Source organism: Aotus nancymaae, unplaced genomic scaffold, assembly GCF_030222135.1.
Source record: "Aotus nancymaae isolate 86718 unplaced genomic scaffold, 86718_ANA_hifiasm-v0.15.2.pri h1tg000016l, whole genome shotgun sequence".
NCBI lineage: Eukaryota > Metazoa > Chordata > Mammalia > Primates > Aotidae > Aotus > Aotus nancymaae.
The window spans coordinates 79,531,327-79,551,263 of record NW_026988428.1 but is presented as its reverse complement, the minus strand read 5'-3'; the positions used below and the strand labels follow the sequence as shown (position 1 = coordinate 79,551,263).

General features: G+C 39.1%; 1 protein-coding gene across 1 annotated transcript in view; it reads right to left on the bottom strand.

Annotated features, from left to right (window-relative positions):
* DERA (deoxyribose-phosphate aldolase) overlaps positions 1-19,937 on the bottom strand; it is a 464,384-nt gene that overhangs the window by 286,112 nt on the left and 158,335 nt on the right. The window lies entirely within an intron of this gene.

Sequence of the window (19,937 nt, the reverse complement as noted above, 5' to 3'; positions counted from 1 at the left end):
TAGCAATAACAATAAAATAGCTATATAAATGAATATGATAAAAGAAATAATTTAGTTTGGAAAGGATTTAGTATTACCTAGATTCAAAAACAGAAGAGATGTGGAGACAGACAAGGGAGGTTTCATAAAGCAACATGTCTTAGTCCGTTCAGACTGCTATAAAAATACTATAGACTGGGTGACTTACAAGCAATGGAAATTTATTTATTCCAGTTCTAGAGGCTGGAAAGTCCAAAATCAAGCACCAGGAGAGGCAGTGTCTGATAAGAGCCTGTTCCTCATAGACAGCCATCTTTTCACATGCCCTTATGGATGAAAGGTGTAAGGAGGTCCTCTGAGGTATCTTTTGTAGGGACCCTAATCTTATTCATGCAGCCTCCACCCACATACTCTAATCTCCTCCAAAGGCTCTACCTCCTAATACTATCACTGATATGGTCTGGCTCTGTGTCCCCACCCAAATCTCATCTTGAATTGTAATCCAAATTATAATCCCCACGTGTTCAAAGAGAGACATCATGGGAGGTGTCCCCATGCTATTCTCATGATAGTGAGTAAGTTTTCATGAGATCTGATGGTTGTATAAGGGGATTCTTCTTGCTTTGCTCTGTACTTCTCTCTCCTGCTGCCATGTGAAGACCACGTGTTTGCTTCTCCTTACACCATGACTGTAAGTTTCCTGAGACCTCACCAATCATGCAGAACTGTGAGTCAATTAAATCTCTTTCCCTTATATATTACCCAGTTTTGGGCAGTTCTTTATAGCAGTGTGAGAATGGACTAATACAGTAAACTGGTACTGAGATTGGTACTGAGATAGTGAGGTGCTGCTGTAAAGATATATGAAAATGTGGAAGCGATTTTGGAACTGGGTAACAGACCAAGGTTGGAACAATTTAGAGGGCTCAGAGGAAGACAGGAAAATGTGGGAAAGCTTGGAACTTCCTAGATACTTGGAGGGCTCAGAAGACAGGAAGATGTGGGAAAGCTTGGAAGTTCCTAGAGACTTTTGAATGGCCTTTGTCCAAAACACCAATAGTTACATGGACAATGAAGTCCAGACTGAGGTAGTCTCAGATGGATATGAGAAATTTGTTGGAAACTGGAGTAAAGGTCACTCTTGCTATGCTTTAGCAAACAGACTGGCAGCATTTTGCCCCTGCTCTAGAGATCTGTGGAACTTTGAACTTGAGAGAGATTATTTAAGCTATCTGGCAGGAGAAATTTCTAAGTGGAAAAGTGTTCAAGAGGATGCAAAGCATAAAAGTTTGGAAAATATGCAGCCTGATAATGTGATACAAAAGAAAAACCTATTTTCTGGGGAGAAATTCAAGCCTACTGTAGAAATTTGCATAAGTAACAAGGAACCAAATGTTAATCAACAAGACAATGGGGAAAATGTCTCCAGGGCACCTTCACAGCAGCCCCTCCCATCACAGGCCCAGAGGCTTAGGAGGGAAAAATGGTTTCCTGGGCTGGGCCCAGGTCTCCCCTGCTCTGTGCAGCCATGAGATATGGTGTCCTGTTTCCAACTGATTCAGCTCCAGCCATGGCTAAAAGGGGCCAAGGTACAACTTGGGCCATTGCTTCAGAGGTTGCCAAGACCCAAGATTTAGCAGCTTCCACATGGTGTTGAGCCTTTGGGTGCACAAAAGTCAAGAATTGAGGTTTGAGAGCCTCCACCTAGATTTCACAGGATATATGGAAATGCCTGTATGTCCAGGCAGAAGTTTGCTAAAGGGGTAGAGCCCTCATGGAGAACCTCTTCTGGGGCAGTGTAGAAGAGAAATGTGGAGTTGGAGCCCCCTACAAAGAGTTCTGACTGGAGCACTATCAAGTGGAGCCATGAGAAGAGGACCACTGTCTTCCAGACCCCAGAATGGTAGATCCACTGACAGCTTGCACTGTGTGCCTGGAAAAGCTGAACACCCAATGACAGCCCATGAAAGCAGACAAAAGTGGAGCTGTACCCTACAAAGCCACAGGGGCAGAGCTGCCCAAGGCCATGGGAGCCAATGTCTTGCATCAATGTGACCTGGATGTGCGATATGGAGTCAAAGGAGATCATTCTGGAACTTTAAGGTTTGATTACTGCCCTATTAGATTTCAGATTTACATGGGGCCTGTAGCCCCTTTGCTTTTGCCATTTCCCCCATTTAGAATTGCTGTATTTACCCAATGCCAGTACCTTCACTGTATCAAGAAAGTAACTAACTTCCTTTAGATTTTACAGGTTCATAGGCAGAAGGGACTTACCTTGTCTCAGATGAGACTTCGGACATGGATTTTTGGGCTAATGCTAAAATGAGTTAAGACTTTGGGGGAACAGTTGGGAAGGTATAATTGTGTTTTGAAATGTGAGAAAGATGAAATTTTGGAGGGGCCAGGGGCAGAATGATAGGGTCTGGTTCTGTGTTCCCACCCAAATCTCATCTTGAATTATAATCCAAATTGTAATCCCCACATGTTGGGGGAGGGACCTTGTGGGAGGTGATTAGGTCATTGTTAGGTTAGTTGGTTTACAGTTTGCCACAAATGTTAAAATTAGAAGTCCATGGACCATATTCAGCCTGGAAACTTTTTGTTTTCTTTTTCTGGTCTACACAGGTTTTTTTAAATTTTTATTTTTTATTTAAATGTGTTGCCAACAATAAAAAGTTGGAAGATTTTACATAAGAGTTGGATTTAGGGATTTTCTTAAAAAGTCAGATTATCTAATAACCAGGGGCATGATTACTGCATGTGAACAATTGGGGCTGTGTAGAAGCTGACCTCTAACATAGGTCATGACCTCTCCTCCCATTTTTCTGGTCCCCTCCAGACCCACTGCACCCATTTGTGTTAGGTACATGGCCTCTGTAGGCATCTGAGTTTGCAACAACTAATTCAAAAGAAACACGTGAGATATAGTCTAAGATAAGGTAAGAGAACTTGAAACAATTTCGGTATGATTAGAAAGTGCTTGAAATTATCCAGTTCACTTCAAAAATAAGTGACCGACTATTAAGTTATAAGCCATGTATTGCTGAAATAGGAAAAGCAGATTGAATCACCTATACTGTGGAGAAAATAATTGAGTTGCCTATAAGCTGAAAATTATGAATTTGATTCAGTAAACAACGCTGAGCAATTGAAAGGTTTTTTATTTAACAGTGATATACAAGAGCTAATTTTGTTTTTTTGAAAAAATGTTAATTCTGATTAAAATACATTTTAAAAATTTATACACTTTGAGAAAGTAAACAGGTTATTTTATGAACTATGTTGGAACTAAATGTACTGTGAAGTACATTTATGTTTTGATTTATAACTTGGATGACCTCAATTTGAATCTTGTGTCCTATAACTTATTTTCCATGTTCTGCATGAATTTCAAAACACTTCTCATAAACTCAAGCATAAATGTATGTGGAACCACAATCATTAAAATAGTTTCATAAGTTGTGTGTTTGCCTATTACTTTTCTTTATACAATTTATAGGTTAATTATTTTCAAATAGAAAATAATTCATGTTTAGAAAATAATTCTAAAGCACATTTATAAATAAAAGGCAATCACTTTTGAGACATCTATATTCCAAAATTCTTCACATTTGCTGTTGACTTTTTTTGAGGTTCACTATAAAATGCCAGCTGGATAGTGGCTCATGCCTGTAATCCTGGCACTGAGGTGGGTAGATTACTTGAGACCAGGAGTTCAAGACCAGCCTGGCCAACAGAGTGAAACTCTATCTCTACCAAAAAAAAAAAAAAAAAGCCAAGATGTCAGTTGATGACATTAAGGTGTTTAAATCTATTTCTTATATAACATTTATATAGACATAGTCAGCCTTTTGAGTCAATAATATCTCTAGCAAGGACTATTTTTATCCTATATTTAAAGTATTCACATTTCCTTTATATGTTCATATAATAATTTCAGTAATTGGTGGCTTATAATAAGCAGTTATTTTTTTTTTTGAAGTAAAAAAGGTAATTTAAGCACTTTCCCAATGATAAATTAGTTCAATATCTTACCTTTTCTAAGAAATGATGTCACTGGATGGGCACATCTCACCCTTTAGCTATATTTTTTAAAAATTTCTCTTTTCCATTTCATTACCTTTCTTCTCATGAGGTTATTAGTCAACTCTCCATTTAAGATATTAGTACATTTATTAAAAATTTCAAGCCCTGAACTTGGGCTATTGGCCAAGAATAAGTCCAGCAAAAACTATAGTTATTTATCAGCTAAGGTTATATTTCATTTCTATTACCACTATATTGCCACTATTAACCATTTGTTTTTAGAACTACAGTCTCCTCAGTTTATTACAAACGAACTTGAAGTTGAAAATTGCATGAGAATTGCACGCATTTTTGTTTTTTTGAAAGGACCTGCCTGATGACAAAATAATCTTCTCTTTAAGGCACAGGATCTTACTTAAGCCAATAAATGCTTATTTCTCGCAACACAAATACAAAGAAAACTCTAGTTATTTTGATAATCACTGGGTTTCTGCAAGAGATACCCACATATATGCATATATTTAGGTGGTGGTTGTGCCATTCATGCCTCATAAATCAATCTGGCAGGTCCTTATGATGACTTCTGCTTTCATGCTTGACTTCCTTTGTTTTTCAATGTCTTCAGTGCACTGAAATCCTGAGATCAGGTGTACTAGTCCAGAAATGTTTTCACCAAGGAGACACAAACAGACTGGTCTGTGTTCTTTCCAGCCTATCATGTGATTTCTTTGCTTAGTCTTCTACCTAAAGTAATTTTGCCTTTTTTTCTGCACCCCTCACGTTACATGATCATCTGAGTTTGTTGCCAGTTACCACCCCAGTACATTTAGCATTACTGCTTTCCACGTTTCCCATTCTACATGAGTGTCAGTGTTTCATTATATGTTCCCAAATATATTCATTCCTTATTATCAAAACATCACTATTTGGAATAATTTTCTGCATATCTTTAGTCAGCAAATTTTCTTTTTACATTTTATACTCAAACACATTGAACAGAAATTTGGTGATGAGTTTTGAGAGTCCCTCTAATATATAAATGAGTCAAATTCCAAATATGTTACTGATACTGAATTTATCTTATGTAGTCATTTGTATCACTAACTTACACTTGGTCAAGGTATTAAGTTCATCTAGTAGTTTGGAATTAGGCGATTTCTACGTCTACACAATCCAGAGAGTAAAGCTATCCCTATGTGAAAGACAAAATCAAAACCCCTAAATTATTCACAACAGAAACTGACAATGTGATAGGCTAAGTTTGTAAGGACAATTATTAATCGCGTATCTTAAGCAGCCTTGGTACATATCTTACAATAGGGTCTTGTATTGCCATTCAAATATTATACTTCAGTTTTTATGCCCTGTCTCCTTAAATGATTTTAAACACTTGACAACATGGAGAGTGTGTATGTGTGTGTGTGTGTGTGTGTGTGCATGTGCCAGTGCACACATATGTGTATTTCTGGGGTTTTCCACAGCTTCTAGCTCTATGTAGTGTATATAATAGGGGCTTGGAAATTTGTGAAGAAGGAAAGAAGGGAAGGAAAAGAGGATGAACTAAACAATGGGAATGATGGACCTTAAACAACACCAAGATAGAAATAGCAGGGATCAAGGGCTTCCTGATTACCCTACCAGCTCATTTATCACTAAAATTCCTACAGGGAAGGGGAGGATGATAGGAGACGTAATCTAATCATATACTGTCCATGGTTTTTTGAAGAAAAAAATAGTAATATTGCAGAGAAAAAGAAAATCATCAACTTTTAGGAGGTGGTAAGATAAACATGAAATATAAAATGTGGTTACACAACTGTTGTTAGATATTCAGCACTTTTTTTTTTTTTTTTGGAAACACAGCCTTGCTCTGTTGCCCAGGCTGGAGTGCAGTGGTGCAATCTCAGCTCACTGCAACCACCGCCTCCTAGGTTGAAGCAATCCTTGTGCCTCAGCTTCCTGAGTAGCTGAGATTACAGGTACGTGCCACCATGCCCGGCTAATTTTGTATTTTTAGTAGAGATGGAGTTTCACCATGTTGGCCAGACTTGTCTCAAGCTCTTGACCTCAAGTGATCATCCGCCTTAGGCTCCCAAAGTGCTGGGATTACAGGTGTGAGCCACTGCCCCCAGCCAATATTCAGCACATTTTTTACAGTCACTCAGTATATAGCAGGGACTCAACACCTGTTTGCAGGACCTATTAATACCTTACAATTTGTATGAACTTGATCATGTCAGTCTCTGTGCAAAAGCCTTCATGCATACTATTTTGAAAAACTCATAAAATTTATATAAGCAAATAATTCATTTTATATAAATATTTCATATATGTGACTCGTCTTATTGAAATATTCTTACAGCTCTATGTGATAAGTACTATTATTATCCCCATTTGCACATTTATACGAACGAAGCAGCTTAGGCTGAAAATTATGAGTAACTGAGCCAAGCTTTTACGCTAGCTAGCTAAGTGGCTGTGCAGAGTTCAAACCCAGGCATTCTAACTCCAAGCCTGCATTTAGGTACTACTCTAGCTCCTCAGGGACTACACAAATATTACAACTTAATAAGACAGAATTATGTAATTCTGTTTGCCTTCTCTGACCCATGCTAGGCACCATAATAATGTTAACTCTAATAGTTAAGTTCTACATATAACAATACCCAAAGGAATGATGTGTCTTTAGGACTTCATTAAGAGATTTCTGGGGAATGCCTGAAACCCATACAGAGTAACAAGAACTACATACATTATGCTGTTCTTAGACCTAACGGCAGACAACGAATTACAAACACCACACAGTAGTGATCACGTACCAATTCTTCTCTGTTTTGTTTTCTGAGACAAGGCCTCACTCTGTCACCCAGGCTGCAGTGCAGTGGCGCAATGATAGTTCACTGCAACCTCGAACTCCTGGGCTCAAGCAATCCTTCCACCACGGCCTCCCAAGTATTTGGGACTACAGGCACGTGCCACCATGCCAATTGCTATTTTTTTTTTTTTAATCAATTCCTCTTTGGAAACTTGAGCTTGTGTGAGGAAATGAATAGCTTATCCCTGTTTTGTCCTGGTCTCGATACTTCTGTCTGTTATCCCTGTTATTCTATACTCTTGAGCTCTAGGATGGTCTTTTTTGTTTGTTTTTCAGGTTTCTGGGTTAAATTATTGGTCTTTTCATTTACAAATGCCCATAGTTGACTTTAGGTGCCCCTTTTTTAAGTTTCCTTATGACTTTCCTCCCCTCCAATATGTAGAGTTCAAGGTGTTTGTCTTCCTCATTTTTTTTTTGGCTTAGAGCAGTCTGTTCTGCTAGAGCCCTCTTTGCCAATTAGTCTTTTTACCTCTTGGATAGGATCAAAGTATAGATTCTAAAGTCCATTCCAATTGGCCACCAAAACAGCTTCCTGTTTTGAACACATTTTTTCCCAGTATCCCATGCCATGATACTCTATCAGTCTGCACATGCTGTTGGAAGCAGTGGTTCAGAAACATCACTGCTTATTTTCTGTCCAATATTGTGACAGCTCAATGTCTACTTTGTAATCCACCTTTCATAGCCTCAAATCCTTTCTCTGTGTTCCTTAGGACTTTACCACTGGACTCTGTCAGTATTCTTTGATCCTTTTCCATCCTTTGAGATTCCCCAGTACTGTGGTCCTGGACCAGAGAATAAGACTTAGAAAAGCCTAAATTCCAATCTGTGGCACATCACCCTGTAAATCTCTGATGTGAATAATTCAGTGATTCTGCAGTGGTTCCTATCCTTTCATTCACACTGGGATCATCTTTCATTCATCTTTTGGGTGTTGCAAACATTTGAAATACTCCAAATGCTTTATTCTGAAATGAGTGAGAATATTTGTGATCAGAACTAGAGAAACTGTAACTTCAGCCATTCAACACAATTTTTAAACAATTTTTATGTTCTAGAGAAATAGCAGTGAACAAGGTAAGCCAGGGCTCTGTCCTCATGGAATTCACCTATTACTTTGTCATTAGTTAATATTCATCAACTACATTTGATATGGAAAACATATGGTAGGTGTTTGGGAATGGCCAATAAATAACATTCCTCTTCCCCAGTTGAATTCAGAACCAAATTAGAGATAGAAAAGATAGACAGATGGAGATCAAACCAACAGCTTTATAGCTGTTAAAGCTGATCAGAGAATGTGGATTTAAATCTGCCTTTAGCACGGAATTTAAGAGACATGCTTCCTTATTCTCCAGCATAGTTTGACAGCTGCAGGGCATTCTCCCTAGAAACAGAGCCCTTACTGTGTGTCAGAGGGCTGACAAGAATGCATGAATCCTGTGGACATGTTCACTCTGAAAAAGAAGTTTAGAGGGGACCTGGTCTAGCATGTTTGGTTTCTTCTCTTGAACATACAAGTCAGATAGTGACATTGTAGGCTAGGAATATTCATCTAGAGATCCCGTCACATGAAAATATGAGGCCAGAGTGATAATAATAAATGAAACTGAAAAAATATATAGTTGAATCAGGGAAAACTTATTTGTCCTTGGAACACTAAAGATTTATTGAGACTTAGGAAAACCTTTCCTAAGAGTCACGGGCCCACAGGTTAATTAACAGCGATTATGAGAGTCTGTGCTACGCAATGATTTCAGTAATGGTCATAACACTAACGATGACTTTCATTTTGAAAGCAAAAACTGCAGGAGAAGTAAAGGTATGTAGATTAGGAATTGCATGCTTTCCATTCACATTTGAATTAAAATAAATAGCAATCTAAAATACAGTTTATATAACAGTGAGGAGTAATTATGACAATAATTGAAGGAAATATTTTTAATGAAGCATTACATGTAGAGACAAGTTGTTTGAATAAGCCTATTAATTGAAAATTCAGTATCACCTTTTTGCAGGTTTGAATTTATTAAGCTATTTTCCAATATAATCTAAGAAGAAACAAGTGGTTTTCAATCATAACAACTAGAGTAATCACCAATAAGACCTCAATTGATGTTGGATGACGACTCCCTCACTCTGGAGGCTGCTGCAAACACAGGAATCAGTTATATTCCAAAGCTGTTGCTTGCTCCTAAGAGATCAGGTCACACTGTTGAGTCCTCCCAATTTATTTAAATCTGTTATTTTATTTCAAGTGCTAATTGTCTCTCACAACAAACAGAGACTCCTTTCAGCTGCAATTATTGGCATTACAATAGATAATCAACAGGAAAGCTTGAACGCAGAGAAAGAAGAGTTGCCTTGGTTACGAACCTGAAACGCTTTTGGTACTACAGTTGCAGCCATGTTTCTAAATCTCCTGAAACACCTCAACAGCAGAGTGTTGCGTTTATTTTCTTCTTTGCGGCCCATCCAACTTAATTTTAACCAACATGGAGACTTGGTCTTATGCAAATAGTTTTACAAGGTCTCTTTAATAAATAGCCCCACAAAATAAGGCTTTCATTTAATTAGAACATTTGTATATACATGGTCATGGACTTTCAGAAGAAGAAGAAGGAATCAGAGGGTTTTTCTGTGTGCTAAAGTAGCATATTATTAAATTTCCTCTATTCACAACCATAATATGCAGCCATTACTCTACATTGTACTCTCATCTCCTTTTTCTTAAAAAGCCAATGGAAAAATAAATCACTTCATGGTCCATCTCTATTCCAGTCTCAAAATGGTATTTTCCCTCTTGAGTGCAGATGGAATGAGGCTAGCTGGGCAGACCCAAAGGTAGATCTCCATAACAGGACTTTGCTAGTAATTGTTTTGTTTTGTTGCTTCTGTATCTATACAGTAAATTGAGGTTTAAAACACTAGGATAATTATTCAGATAATGATCCATTGATATAACTAGCAGTCTAAAAACGCACATAAGAATATTAATGCCATACTTCACAGGACATCTTATTGTTTATCAGGCTGTTTTAGTGGCCAGTACAATTTCTCCCTCCACCCATTTATCTTGGTTATGGGAGATTTTCTTGTTTACTTTTGAAATACCTTGAGCACACTCAGAAGACTTACATTTTACTATCTCAGTGAAGGTATTCAGATGTACAAACAACTATCATTTATTAAGGTCTTAATACATGACAAGCACTGTATTAGAACTTTTAACAAATAGTGTACTAACTACAATATACAACATTACAATCTAATATCTACAATATATTAACAACCTCATCATGCAAAAATTATTATCTCTATTTATAGGTAAGAAAACTAACTTGTGACTTGAAAGAATTTTGGGGGATTTTTTTAATGCAAAATGTTTTTACTAACAATGTAGAATGAAGTTTAAGGGCCAGAACACCTTGAATAAAATCCTAGCTCTGCCACTTAGAGCTATGTGGTTATTTACAAGTAATTTAGCCTCTCTTTGAAATAGTCCTTTTATTTATAAAATGAGGAAAATAGAGAAATAGGATTATAATTAAGAACTGCATGATTTAATACATGTAAAGCATTTAAAGCAATGCTAGATACATGGTAATTATCCAATGTTAACTCTTTAAATATTTGGAATATTGCATAATTTTCCAAAGTGATTACATTTTAATGTTTGAATTGTATTACTAGAATTATTTCTTCTATCTATAATAAGTTCAATCATTTCTTTTTTTTTTTTGAGATGGAGTTTCGCTCTTGTTACCCAGGCTGTTGTGCAATGGCGCGATCTCGGCTCACCGCAACCTCCGCCTCCTGGGTTCAGGCAATTCTCCTGACTCAGCCTCCTGAGTAGCTGGGATTACAGGCATGCACCACCATGCCTAGCTAATTTTTTGTATTTTTTAGTAGAGACGGGGTTTCACCATGTTGACCAGGATGGTCTCGATCTCTTGACCTCGTGATCCACCCGCCTCAGCCTCCCAAAATGCTGGAATTACAGGCGTGAGCCACCGCGCCCGGCTGTTCATTCATTTCTATCAAAGCCATTGAAGATTAGAAAACACAAGTATGGGTATAAGGTATTTCTGTACCATGCTTTGTATCATTGAATAGGCAGTACAGATTTTAAGCATAAATGTGTATTGTTATTATTTTGCTATTTATGTAGTTAATATTTGCAACTGGCTTTAGCCTTTCTTTGTTAACAATATCTAAAGGGATGAAATGTCTCAGTCAAAGCTTACACTATGCAAAATGATGATAAGTATACCTTCCTATTCTGCTGTCCACCCTTGTAATTTCATTCATGTGCCTCTCCAATTCCATTATAATCTACCTCCCTAGGTTTTCTTATCTATCAAAACAAGTTTTCAAATTTTTCCATTGATAATATGTGTGCTGGTTACTAAGCTGCTCTTTCAGGTGGAAATCCATTCCTCTATACTTAGATGGTATTCCTTGGACTTCACCAAAATTCTCCTTTGTCTGTTAGGCACGACCAACAGAGGGCAGTATATATATACAGAGAGAGAGAACCGGGAACTTGCTTTTTATATGCATGTTGTTAACGTATTGCCAACAATAGTCTAGTGGTAGTAGTGGTCCCAGTCTTCAGCTTTGTTCATTACTCCTTAGAAACATCAAGTGGGAGGTTTCCATCCTCAGAGTTCTGAGTCCTAATTCCATGGGGCCACTCTCCTGTGACTACCTGAGATACCAGAAGCAGCTGAACAGCTCCCGCTACCAGAAAGTCTGAATTCGAACTCTGCAGGGCCTTGGCCCTAAACTTCTAGGTTCAGCTAACTCCAGCCTCTTCCCTCTGTTCTCCATGGCCAGGGTATAATTACTATTTCTGTGTTACCTAAATGTTCACTTTTTGTTTTTCCACTCTTCTAAGATGTGTTTAACCAATTCCTTTTTTAAAAAATGCCCTCGGCCAGGTGTTGTGGCTCATGCCTGTAACCACAGCACTTTGGGAGGCCGAAGCAGGCGGATCACCTGAGGCCAGGAGTTCAAGACCAGCCTGGCCAACATGGCGAAACCCCATCTCTACTAAAAACACAAAAATTATCCAGGCGTGGTGGTGGGGGTCTGTAGTCCCAGTTACTCAGGAGGCTGAGGCACGAGGAACTGCTTGAACCTGGGAGGCGGAGGGTGCAGTGAGCCAAGCTCGTGCCATTACACTCCAGCCTGGGGACAAGAGCAAGGCTTCGTCTCAAAAACAAACAAACAAACAAAGACTGAAATATCTGATGTGGTTTCTGACTTCTTGTCTGACCCTAGCTGATCCCAAAATGCTACAAATGTTTAAAAGTGTTATATTCTGGGAAGTTTTGCAGATTTATCCAAAAAAAAAAAAATGAAGGGGAATTTTTGGCAACATTCAGTAAATAAAGAAGTTTTTGCGGGTGTAGCAAAAGTTTTCGCTGCATCCAACCCCACTACGCCAAATTAATTGTACCTCCTCTAGGCAGCCAGTTCTGTCCTTGGCTTAAAATCTAACATTTCCTAAAACACACCTATAGAACAATTAATAAACTTATGAAATAGGGCTTTATTGTGTATCTATTATGAAGAATTAGCCAGTTTCAAGTGATGTGGCTTTATATGTGAACTTTCATAGCCTGGCTTTTATCTATTGCCCACCAGATTAAGTCAACACTTTTATTTTCTGGCAATAGTATTCACTTTCTAGGCTGTGTTAGTTAGTTGTGTGGGGCTATAAGGAAATACCTGAGACTGGATAATTTATAAAGAAAAGAGGTATATTTGGCTCACTGTTCTGCAGGCTGCACAAGAAGCATGGTGCCAGCACCTGCTTCTTGGTGAGGGCCTCAGGCTTTTTCCAGTTATGGCCAAAGGTGAAGGAGAGGTGGCATGTGCAGAGATCACATGGCAAGAGAGAAAGCACAAGAGAGAGGTGGGAGGTGCCAGGTTCCCAGGTTCCTTTTTTTTTTTTTTTTTTAAGACAGAGTCTCACTCTGTTGCCCAGGTTGGAGTGCAGTGGTGCGATCTTGGCTAATTCCAACCTCCACCTCCTGGGTTCAAGTGATTCTTCTGCCTCGGCCTCCCAAGTAGCTGGGACTACAGGTGTGCGCTACCATGCCCAGATGATTTTTGTATTATTAGTAGAGACGGGGTTTCACCTGGTCTCAAACTCCTGACCTCATGATCCACCTGCCTCGGCCTCCCAAAGGGCTGGTTGCACTCCAGCCAGGGCAACAAGAGCAAAACTCCATCTCAAAAGAAAAAAAGGCTGACAGCTTTTACTCTTGCCCTGAGACTACATGAAGACAGACAAAAGTCCAGCTCTCCTAGCTGTGCCCAGCTTCCAGACATTCTGCTCCCTGAGTACAGTCACATAAATCACCACTGGCAAGACTGGCAGAAGACCATCCAGCTAAGCCTAGCCCAGCTGGCAAAATAATGAACACGTGAAATGGTTATTATGTTAAGCCACTAAGTTTTGGTATGGCTCATCACACAGCAATAAATGACAAACATACACTAACTGGTCCCAGGTTGGGTCCTCTTTCCGCTTGCATACCATGAAACAAGCTTAGTTGTGCCATCTGAATCTGACCTGACCCACTGTTGCCTACAACCCCTTATTGATACCATTGTGGTGACACAGACACTACACACGTACTTTTTCCATCAATGCATAATGACTTATTTTGTTCCTTGGACTTTTGTGTTTTGCTGCCTATCTTTGATATTTTCCAAGTTTGTCCCTACTATGAGATTATCCTCATCCTTCCTTAACTCATTTGTCTAATCTCAACTACTGATGTCTTCCTCCCTTGCTGTCTTTGTCAGGCTTCTCCAGAGAAAACAGCATCAATAGGTTGGATGCAGTATATGTACGTATACTATAGATAGATATTCTGTTTCTCTGGAGAAGCCTGACAAACATAGCAAGGAAAGAAGGGAAGAATATATAGGTAGATTTATTACAAGGAATTGGCTCATAAGAACGTGGGGGCCAAGTTCCAAAATCTACAGGTTGAGTTGGCAAGCTGGGGAGACCCTGGAAGAGCCAACAGTTCAGTTGAAGTCAGAGGCAGGAAAAAGTCAATGTTCCAGTTCCAAGATAGTCAGTAAGGAGGAGTTTTCTCTTATTTGGGGAAAAGTCAGCCTTTTTGTTCTGTTTAGGCCTTCAACTGATTGAATGAGGCCCACTCACATTAGAAAGGGCAATCTGCTTCCCTAAATCTACAGATTTAATTTCAATTTTATCCAAAAACACTCCCACAGAAATACTCAGAAAAAGGTTTCACCAAATACTGGGCACCCCATGGCTCAGTCAAGTTAACACATAATAAACCATTAGAATTGTTAATGAACTAAATGATCAGTCAAGAGTTTGTCCATGATCAACTCAAATATCTGTAATTAAGAAAGAAAGCTTTGTGTTGACCAGCATTCACCCAAAGGTTTTGTCCTCCACTATGCCACTGCCATGATTATCCTTTATGGAAATTTGCTCCTGTCTGTCAGGGCTTTCTGTATCTTTCTGTACAGCTGGAATAGCTTCTCAGTCCTTGGGCCTCTGCAGTCATGAGTAGTGCAAGTCAGCAGCAAAGCACAAGAAAAACTTAGAAGAAACAAAGTAGTGTCTTTGGAACAAGAGATTGATGAAGGAGGACCAGTTTAGTATTAAAATATATACATGTGTGTGTATGTGTGCATGTGTGTGTGTTCTATATTTTATAAAAATGGACAGTGAATTTTAAGAGTATACAATCTTTTCCCCAGGAACTGTATTAATTCAGTTAGGATACTCTCAGAAAAAGACTAGGAATCAGCAAAACAGATTTCTTCATTAAGAGTTTTTTGATGACTCTTTCCTTTGTAATCTGAGTAATGTCAACAGCAAGTAAAACACAAGGTCTAGTGGTATATAAAATTTTTAATTATTCAGAGATTGGTTGTATGTCTTGTGAATTACTATATCTCCCTTCATATCTCACACTTCCCATATCTTTTACCATCTCCAAGAAGAGTGTGGTTTCAAAAAGTGAAATTCGTAACATGGGATGTTTTCAGTCTGACAGAAACTTAGAGGCTAACTATGCCTATTTCTTAACTTTGTAGGTTAGCCAACTGTCTTAGGAAGAGAAAGTTGGCTGGGCACAGTGGCTCATGCCTATAATTTCAGCACTTTGGGAGGCCGAGGCAGGTGGGTCACCTGAGGTCAGGAGTTCAAGACCAGCCTGGCCAACATGATGAAACCCTGTCTCTACTAAAAATACAAAATTTAGCACTAGGTAAATACATATATATATATATATGTATATATGTGTGTATATATATGTATATATGTGTATGTATATATGTGTGTGTGTATATATATATGTATTGATCAGTTAGGCCTGGGACACTGGATTTTATATATATATACATATATATATAGAGAGAGAGAGATATAGATAGATACATTGCTGTCCATTACCTTTGAAAATACTAATGTTGACAGCATTATTTTCCTTATTTACAAGGACAGCTGAAAATACAGCATCCCCAGCTGACCTGCACATGAATAAAACATCCTTTCAGTATGGTGTCCCTTGACTCAAGTGCTGTCACTGACTGATATCATTTCACGTGTCTCTGACCAAAGTCCCTACAACACCCACAGCAAGCCAGCAGGTCCACACAGGACATTTGCCATCATGACTGGGGAAACATGGAACGTAACCTCTCAGTTCACACTAACCATGCCCTTATGCTTCAAATGTGTTTAAGGAGAAAAGAGCTGGAGAAAGAGAAGAGAAGAAGTCAGAAGATGCATATAGAAAGCGATTGACTTCGCAAAGAAGAGTTGGAAATTAACACTGCAAAAAGTGCACTGAATTTGGATGGCTTCCTTCTGAGATGCAGGTACTAAGAATAATTACAGTCTGTCCGTGATTGCCCTTATCCTATGAAAAGAAAAATGCCAAGCAAGGTTCTTTATGACTTCACCTTTGGTGATTTATCCAGCCTTACAGCATTATTTCTCACTAAATTCACCCAGCACTAACTTCCTGTCTCTAAATCCCATATCCTAGAACAGAGTGATACCCCACTACCTCTCATTACTCTTTCATTTTACCATGCCTTTGCATGTGACGACATCTTTGGAACATTCTTCTGCCCTACTTTGCTTTTTGAACTCAGACTGCCAGACTCACCTCCAGAGCCCTCTGCTGCAGAAAGCTTGCCTCCCTCCAGTTTGTTCTAGGAAGTCTGCGGTAGCCTGCCTTCACGATGGCCCCCAACAATTTTTACTTTCTGATGGTAAGGTCTCCACATGGTCTTCTCCCCCACTGAATAAAGCTGACCTGACATATGTAATCTATGCAAAATTGTCAAATGTCTGACTTTTGAGTCTAAGTCATAATAAAAGTAGTAAGTCCTACCTTGTTCTCTCTTCAATCGCTTACTCTGGGAGAAGCCAGCTGCCATATATTGAGATTATTCAGTTATTCCTATGGAGAAGTCAGTGTAGTAAGGCCGTGTGCCAACAACCAGCACCAACTTGCCAGCCATGTGAGTGAGCCATCTTAGAAGCAAATTCTCCAGCCCCAGCCAAACCCTCAGTTGACTGCAGCCCTGGCTGACATCTTGACTAGAACCTCATAAGAGACTGCAGGCCAGAATCATTCAGCTAAGCTGCTCCCAAATTCCTGACTCACAGAAACTGTGTAAGGAAATGTCTTAGTCTGTTTAGTGCTGCTCTACGAGATTACCCGAGACTGGGTAATGCATAAAGAAAAAAGATTTATGCCGGGCATGGTGGCTCACGCCTGTAATCCCAGCACTTCGGGAGGCTGAGGTGGGTGGATCACCTGAGGTCAGGAGTTCAAGACAAGCCTGGCCATCACGGTGAAACCCCATCTTTAAAAAAAGAAAGAAAGAAAGAAAGAAAGAAAAAAGATTTGGCTCATTATTCTAATGGCTAGACTGTTCAGGATTGGGCATTTGCATCTGGTGAGGGCCTCAGGCTGCTTCCACTCACGTTGAAAGCTGAAGAAGATCTGGTGTGTGCAGAGATCATATGGCAAAAGAGAAAGCATCAGAGAGAGGGGAAGAAGCATGCTAGACTTTTTTTTAACAATCAGCTCTCACAGGAACTCATAGAGCAAGATTACTCACTGCAATGAGAATGGCACCAAGTCATTCATGAGGGATCCAGGCTGAAGACCCAAACATCTCCCGTTAGGCCCCACTCAACATTGTGAACCACATTTCAATATGAAGTTTGGAGAGGACAAACATCCAAACCATAACAAATAAATATTGGTTGTTGTTTTCAGCCTCGATGTTTTGGAGTGATTTCTAATGCAGCAATAGATACAGGCTCTGTCCTATATTTCTCCATAGTATCCTACGTTTCCCTCCATCAAAACTTATTTCCCTTTGTCTCTTTACTTGTCTGTCTTTTCCACTAGCCTGAGATCATCTTGAGAGCAGAGACGTGGCAATTCATCTTACAATTTACAGAGCTTCAGTGGCCCCAGGAAGGGCTATTCCTAATGGTTCTACAAGCTGTGCACTTCCTCAAAGCTGCCTGCCAATTGTACGCAGGTAAATGGAGGCTGATGCCCAATTTTCATTTGCCCAACAAGTTGAAGGTCTTGGTAAGAGCTGCTGTCACTGGCAGAGAGAGGCATTTTTTTTTTTTTTTTTTTTTTTGCACAAAGCCACCTTTACTCAGTAAATCTTGTAAAACGGTCACTATTCTAATTCATTCACTGTGTCAGTCAAGGTTCATTCAGGAGACAGAAACCATAAATAAATAGAATAATTAACTACAACAGTAGATTGGAGGAACATAAGGTTAGTTACTAAGCATCAAAGGAACACAAAACAATACAAGGAGAACAGATTTAGGGAGCAAACACTACCTCTAGGACACAGGCAAAGCACCCAAATAAGGAATAAATTAGACAAAAGACCCCTGCCTACCAGAGCTGAGATACAGGCTTTGTTATGGAGAAGATGGTAGAGTCCACTGAATGTCGACAAGTTTGCTGAGGAGCAGCAAGAGCCAAACATGCTGGGAAGCCATCCTTTGGAAAGCTGGGGGAAGATGCCAATGCAGAGGTGCCACGAATGCCAAAAGAGCACACACTAGAACCAGGAAGAGAAGCTCCTTCCTCCAGCGTTCCTCTGGTGCCCTCTATTGCCAGCTTAATTTAGTGCCAGTTGACAAGGGAGAAATGCTCCAGTATCCATTAGAAGGCCGATGAAGAAGGGATTAATGGGTGAGTGGATTGATAACTGGCATATTCCACTAGAAATCAGCCTTTTTCTAATATGTCCATCCAGAAGGAATGCCCTTTCCAGATTCTCCCAAAGGCACTCTATGGCCCTGGTGGGTTTTTTGTTACAGTCATGAAAACATGGCTTGGGCTACCTGGTGCTCAAGGGTTGTTCTTAGTCAAGTTTGCTTTTAACAAACTGTTGTGTTTGGATGATTGCCTCTCAGAGGCAATGTGTGTTAACGTAATCTCCCAGCTCTTTCTATTGATCATGCCTCCAGCCTAAACTCAGTAGCCATTTGGCACTACTCCATGTCTCATGTCTGACTGAGTTCGCCTACATGGCAACTGACTTCCTATGCTGGTGGCTCCCTTTCCGATAACACAGCAGCCCAGCCTGTACTTTCTGAGCGTTGATGTCAATGGAACAGCTGGACAACTTGTTCTTACAAATGTGGTCCTTGCAACTGATGTTATGTACATCAAGTAAGTGTGACAGATAAAACACAAAACCCTTCCTAATGCTGGATCTGATGACGATACAGGACTTCTGTCATTCTGAGATTGACTGGCTCTTAAAAGCGGTTTGGCTTACAGTATCTGTCAGAGAGAGGTGATGTTTTGTGACATCAAATCACAATAGAATCTCCACTAAAAGGGATATAATCATAATAGAAACTTGCATAGAGTTACACAGTATGAAACTATGGCTTGTCATCTCCTCCTATCTGTAATATTTTTCTATAAAATTAAATGATAGCATTGCTAAAAAACACCTAGTAGTCTGTTTATCCTGCTTCTCTGAAGAAATATGCTAATTATATCTTGAAGGAAAATGTTCAATTTCCAATGTATTAAGAGCAGAACTAATTCAGTCAATATTTATTGAGTGTGGTGAAGTTATAAAGAAAGAAGATATTATATACTTACATATATACATACAACCTAACATTTCCTGTCATGTCTTCTGTTGGATCCCATACACTTTACTTTTAAAAACTGTTTCTCCTCTTTAATATTTTGATATCAAATGAAAGCAGAAAACTGGAAGAGCTGCACCCTAGGATGACCTGGATCTTGCGGAGCATCGCTATAAATAAGCCTTGAGATGGACATTCTCATTTACTGAAAAATCGGGGGAAAAGTAAACAGTTGGAAAGTAAATTTAAATCTAGTACTATTAAAATGTCTTTGGTCAACAACTCAAATATTCTAGAAAAGTGTCACACAAAATAAAAGTCTATGAAAAAGCTTTGAGTGTGTTGCTATATTTCTTGGAGAAATACTGAAAAAATAAGATTTGCAAGCAAATAAGAGGTTAAGAGGTAAAGGGTCTAATAATCATTACTTTCAAGACAGGAAAAACTGACAGCTACTGTAAGTCAAATATACCAATGATGCCTTTGCACAGAACTTAAAGAGTACTCTTAGATGGTACCAATCTAAAGAATGTAGGAATCACACTGTTGAGGAAGGTAAGAGGTCAGAGGCATAATGACGATAATAAAAATGATAATTAATGCAAATATTCAAACTGTTTCAGTGAGCCAGCCACTGTTCTAAGCCTATGAGGTGGGTATTCTTGTTGTCAGCTGGCTTGACTCCACTTTTAACCAAACTGCTTCACTGCACATTCCCCAGCTGAGAATAGAGACACACACTTTAACAATGTGTTCACAAAGTTCTGCAAGAGTTAAGATTTCCATTGGTATTAACCTATAAAACACAGAACCCAGAATTGCTGTAATTCTACTGAATAAATAGAAATGAAGGAAAACATTGGCTGAGCACAGTAGCTCACG